This window comes from Triticum urartu, chromosome 2A (genome assembly GCF_056163025.1).
Source record: "Triticum urartu cultivar PI428250 chromosome 2A, HENAU_Tu73, whole genome shotgun sequence".
Lineage (NCBI taxonomy): Eukaryota > Viridiplantae > Streptophyta > Magnoliopsida > Poales > Poaceae > Triticum > Triticum urartu.
This window is the reverse complement of record NC_141874.1, coordinates 685,476,962-685,482,733: the sequence shown is the minus strand read 5'-3', so window position 1 is coordinate 685,482,733 and position 5,772 is coordinate 685,476,962. Positions and strand designations below refer to the sequence as shown.

General features: G+C 52.3%; 1 pseudogene; it reads left to right on the top strand.

Moving 5' to 3' along the window:
• Positions 1-1,621: 1,621 nt before the first annotated feature.
• On the top strand, positions 1,622-3,249 carry LOC147986725 (uncharacterized; annotated as a pseudogene).
• The last annotated feature ends 2,523 nt before the right edge of the window (positions 3,250-5,772 follow it).

Below are 5,772 nucleotides of genomic sequence, written 5' to 3'. Positions count from 1 at the left end.
GCTTAGGGTCTAGCCACTCCTTATTCTTTCATCCATCGCGATCTCACTTAAAACTTGAAAACTTCAGCACACAAAACTCAAGAGTAAACGCGTGGGATCCGTTAGTATAACAAGCAAATCATAAACTTTAGGTACTGTTATAATCCCATTCATATTGTATTATTGCATAATACCTATTGTATTCACACTTCACCATGACTTATACCCCCCGGATACAATCCATAGATGCATTAAAACAAGCAAACTATGCAACAAAAACAGAATTTGTCAACAACAGAACAGTCTATAATGATCTGTACAAACGCAATACTTCTGTAACTCCAAAAACTCTCAAACATTAGAACAACGTGGGAAATTCGTATATCAATCATGTGTACAAAGTTTGGAATTTTATCACGTTCCAGTGAATTTAAACAATTCTGCTACCGGGCACAAAAGTTTCTGTTTTTTCACAGAATCAAATCAACTAAATCATCCCAAAGGCTTTACTTGGCACAAACACTAATTTGAACACAAAAACACAATCATAGTATTAGAATAATTGTGTAAACACTCTAAAACAAAAAAAAATAAAGATAACTATTGGGTTACCTCCCAACAAGCGCTATTGTTTTACGCCCCTAGCTAGGTGCAACACATAGTTTCAAGTGTTGTCATGTTGCAAATTAATTCCATATGTTGCCCTCATAATAGATTCGTATGGTGGCTTAATTCTATTTCTAGGGAAGTTTTCCATTCCTTTCTTTAATGGAAATTGCAATCTTATATTGCCTTCTTTCATATCAATAATAGCGTCTATAGTACGAAGGAACGACCTACCAAGTATTATAGGACAAGACGGATTGCAATCAATATCAAGCACAATGAAATCAATGGGCACATAATTTCTATTTACAAGAAGAAGCACTTCATTTTTTCTACCCAAAGGTTTCTTAATAGTTGAATCCTCTAAGCCCAAATTAAGGGAACATTCATTCACATCATGAAGGCCTAGCACATTACATAAATTTTTTGGTATAGTGGAAACGCTAGCACCCAAATCACATAAAGCATTGCACTTATAATTTTTAATCTTTATTTTAATAGTTGGTTCCCATTCATCATATAATTTCCTAGGTATTGAAACCTCTAACTCTAGATTATCTTCTAAAGCTTTCATCATAGCTTCTACGATAAATTTTGTAAAATATTTAATTTTTTCATTAGCATTCGGTGAATTTATCATGGATTGCAACAAGGATGTACATTCAATTAAAGAACAACTATCATAATTAAAATCCTTGAAATCCAAAGTAGTGGGCACATCACTAGCTAAAGTTTTGACCTCTCCAAACCCACTTTTATCAATTTTTTCATTAGGATCATCACCCTCTGATCAATTGGGATGCCTTCTAGCTAAATTTGACTCATCTTTAGTCCCTTTCTTATCAAATTTTATATTACAGAGACAGGCGAGTTAGCTCCCCCGCCCCCCGCTCCTGTACCGCAGTGTGCCACTTCGGCGTCGGCGTCCACCGCGCTCTTGCGTCCCGGCTCGTGCCACTCCGGCCGTTCCGGCCACCTCTTCCCTCTCCCAGTCTCCGTCCTCCTCCTCCTCCGTGGCCCGTCGCGTGCCGCGGCCATGACCACCAGCCCCAGATCTGTTTCGTCCTTGGCCCGGCCGGAGGGTGAGAGACCGATCGTCTCTGGGTTGGGGCTCTCGGAGGGCTCGGCGAAGTCTGACCCTCAGCTGGCGGTGGAGTCGGCGCCACGCCTGGAGGCCCCGGTCGAGGCTTGGGAGCGGCCGCCTCCGTCCAAGAAGGAGCTCTGGAGGCTTCGGCATGGCCAGGGAGCGCAGGCGGGCTCGTCAAGGGCCAGGCAGGGTGCTCCGCCGCTGCTGCGTGTGGAGGTGATCCCGGAGCTGAGGAACAAGTGCTTCCGGTGCCTGGAGAAGGGCCACTTCCGGCAGGACTGCACCAATCAGGAGGTGTGTTTCCGGTGCGGTTTGCCCGGTCATGGATCCCGCGACTGCAAGAGGCCGAGGAGTCCGTCCTCTGCTGATGAGCTGATGCGTGAGGCTATCGCCAAGGTGGGTCGCCGCACCTCTCCGCGGGTGATCCCGGATCGCCCGGTGGCCCGCGGGGCCACCCTGCCGTCGCTCTCCTACTCGCTGCCGCGTGCGGCCGAGGTGGCTTGGCCTCGGCTGGCACCCCTAGGCTCCAGGTGGCCATGGATGTGGATGATGGCGTGTCTGAGGTCTGCGTGGTCTGCCGCTCGTAGTCCACGGAGGAGCTGGAGCGTCGGCTGCGCTTCTCCATGGTCGCCTACGTGGGCGGAGCTCGGAGGAGGCTGGCGCCGCAGCGCGTGCTCGAGATTCTGGCTGGCAGGCTTGACATCTCAGAGGATCAGGTTTCGGTACACCCATACAGGCCAGAAGATTTCCTGGTTGTCTTCGCCTCTGCGGCGATCAGGAACAGAGTAGCCGCGTGCCCGGAGGTGGAGTTCCAGGGAGACAGGCTGCACTTCAGGCCTTGGAACAGGCCATCGCAGGCCGTGCATTCGATCTTTGGATTCAAGGTTTGGATCATCATGGAGGGGATCCCGCCCCACGCCTGGGAGAGGGAGACGACGGAGGACCTTCTCGGCACGGCATGCAAGGTGGACATGGTGGCACCGGAAACTAGCTCAAGGTTGGATCTTTCGGCATTCAGGCTTACTGCGTGGACAGCTAATCCTGAGGCCATCCCTTCCCTCCGCTGGCTCGCCATCCCGGAGCCTGGCTTGGAGATTCCCCCGCCGCTGCTTCAGTACAAGGTCCCCATCCATGTCGACGCAGTTGCAGACTTCAGAGAGGCTGGGGAGCCGTGGTTCTTGGGCGGCTCCTCCGATAGTGGCCAGAGCGGTCTGCCAGATTCGCCGGATAGTTTCGGTGATAATGGAGGTGGCGCTAGGCCGCAGCAGTGAGTTTGGCAATTTGGTGTGAGAGATGTGTGCGGCGGCGAGCTTGGGCGCGAGGGAAGCGGCGGCGGACATGGTGGCTCGACGATGAGCACGGAGAGGCTAGACTGGCGCCTACCCCCGATGGCCCCCACCCCGGTTGTGCCACATGGCGGGCCCATGGTGCGGGTGCAGGATAGGGTGACTGTCAGGAAATCAGCTTTTGACCGTCTTTCGGGTCAGCAGGCGGGTGGGGGCGCCAGAGAGAAGGTTCCTGAGGCTAGTTTGAACAGTCGTGGCGCGGTTTCGACTGGGCAGGAGGATGATGCGTAGGAGTTGCCGTTGGGTGATCGTGGGGTGGCCTTGGCTGTTGTGGGCGTGGATCCCCAGGCCAACAGGATCTCCAGGACTGAGCAGCCACCTCGCCTGGCCCTTTCCCCGAACCGCATGACGACGGATATGTCGATGGAAGTGCAAAGGAGCTGCGAGCCAATGGGGACTCAGCTGCTACGAGCTGGAGAGGACGAGACTGACCACGCGGGGACGGTGAGTCGGGACCCACTACTGCAGATTCTCTCGGACCGCTCTATCCAAGAGGGCAGTCGGCGACCGGTGGGACCTGTGGGGCCGCCCACGGGAGAAGCGGATGGCGGGAGTGGTGTGCAGCAGGAGGTGGCCCCGGCTTTGGGGCGTGAGACAATACTGGAGGAACGTGGAGTATGCACGGAAGGTGGGGCCAATGATGGGAACCATGCACATGCAGCATGCATGGCGGCATGCACGTATGGCGCCAACAAGGTTACCAGTGTGGTTTTGGATGATGCTCTCGCTGGGGGGGGCTGATTATGGGTACGCCGCAGTGCGGCCAGCAGGAGGAAACGCGGCAGTGCGACCAAATGGTCATGTCTCACATTGAGGCAGAGGCACGCGAAGAGACAGAAGGAATGACCATGCAAGAGGCCCAGGCGTATGGCAAGCTCAAGAGTTTCTGCGCCAACATCATCAAAAAACTTGCTCCCCCCTGCTGAAAGAGGTACAGGCGGCGCAGCTGCGTCCTGAAGCAGAACCTTTCACACCCAAGAGAGCCACTCGATCGTCAAAGAAGGCTGTAGGAACTAGAAGATCAAAGGAGAGCCAGGCGGAGAATGTGTTGCTTCATGCGCTTGGCATGGTACCAGAGGACCTGGAGGTTGAAGATGGGGTGGTGCACGAGCTCAAGGCTCTGTTCGACTCCCCTTTGAGGGAGCAACATGTGAGGATCATTGCTGCTCTCTTCGGCAAGACAATCCCATCGGCAGAAGAATTGGAGGCAAGCAACTCGGTGATGATCTCGGTCAACTAGGAGATGGTGGGTGGGGCTGGTGGCCGATCCTCATTTATGGATCTACACCCCCAAGTGTTGTGCTGGAATGTTCGTGGCCTGAACAATTCGGCAAAGCGCAAGGCTGTTAGAGAGTTTGTGAGCTCGGTGAAGTGTAACCTGGTCTGTTTCCAGGAGACCAAGTTGGATGTAATAGATCATTTCATAGTAATGCAATGCCTAGGGCCGTCTTATGACGGCTTCGCTTACTTGCCGTCCCAGGAAACTAGGGGTGGCATCCTCGTGGCGTGGAATAGCTCCGTGCTGATGGTTGACAACTTCCGGTACAACGCTAACTTCCTTACCGGCTTGGTGCACACTAAGGTTGGGGATCCTTGGTGGATCTCGGTCGTCTATGGGCCACAAAGTGACGAAGAGAAGTGCCAATTCCTGTCGGACCTAGATGCGAGGCGTGCGGGCTGCCCGGGGCCGTGGATGCTGTTAGGAGACTTTAACATGATTCTAAGGGCCGCGGAGAAGAGTAATAGCAACCTTAACAGATCTATGATGAATAGATTTAGGCAGTTTGTGGATGACCAAGAGCTCAAGGAGATGTACATGCACGGTCGTAAATTTACGTGGTCGAATGAGCGGGCGGTGCCGACCCTCACCAAGATTGATCGGGTGCTCATTTCTGTTGATTGGGAGTTGGAAAACCCCTCTTACCTGCTCCAGGCGCTCTCCACAGGAGTTTCTAATCATGCGCCATTACACTTGTCTACGAGCGCAAATTTCTACCCTAAAAAGAGGTTCCGCTGTGAGCTTTTCTGGACTAGAATGGATGGTTTTGAGGATGCTGTGAAAGAGGCCTGGGTGTGTGACGCGTCCATTGTCGACCCCTACAAGAGGCTGGATGCTCTGATGCGCAATACGGCTAACCACCTGCAGGCGTGGGGCCAGAGGAAACTAGGGAATGTGAAGACACTCATGAGGGTGGCCACCTGGGTCATACACAAGCTGGACGTAGCCCAGGAAAGCAGAATTTTGCAATGGGAATAGGTGTGGTTGCGAAGAACTCTGAAACACTCGCTCCTAGGGTTGGCTGCGCTCGAGAGGACAATTGACCGGCAAAGGTCGAGGCTCAAGTGGATCAAAGAGGGCGACGCCAACACCAAGCTGTTCCAAGCTGTGGCAAATGGAAGAAGGACCAAGAACTATATTCCATATATCAAACATGGTAGAGAGATCATTACCGACCAGGAGAGAATGGTGGACACGTTCGCTCAAGAGTACAAGCAATTAATGGGCACGGCTCATGCCAGGGAGCATACTTTAGACTTGCAATTCCTTCAGATGGAACCAAAGGAGCTGGGGTCTCTTGAGGAGATCATTACGGAAGATGAGGTTTGGCAGATCATCAAAGAAATGGCACCGGATCACGCACCGGGACCAGACGGCTTCATCGGTGCTTTCTACCAAAGAGCCTGGCAGATTATAAAACATGACATTATGGCTGTGATGCTAAAGTTGTACGTGGGGGATACTAGAGGTTTTGC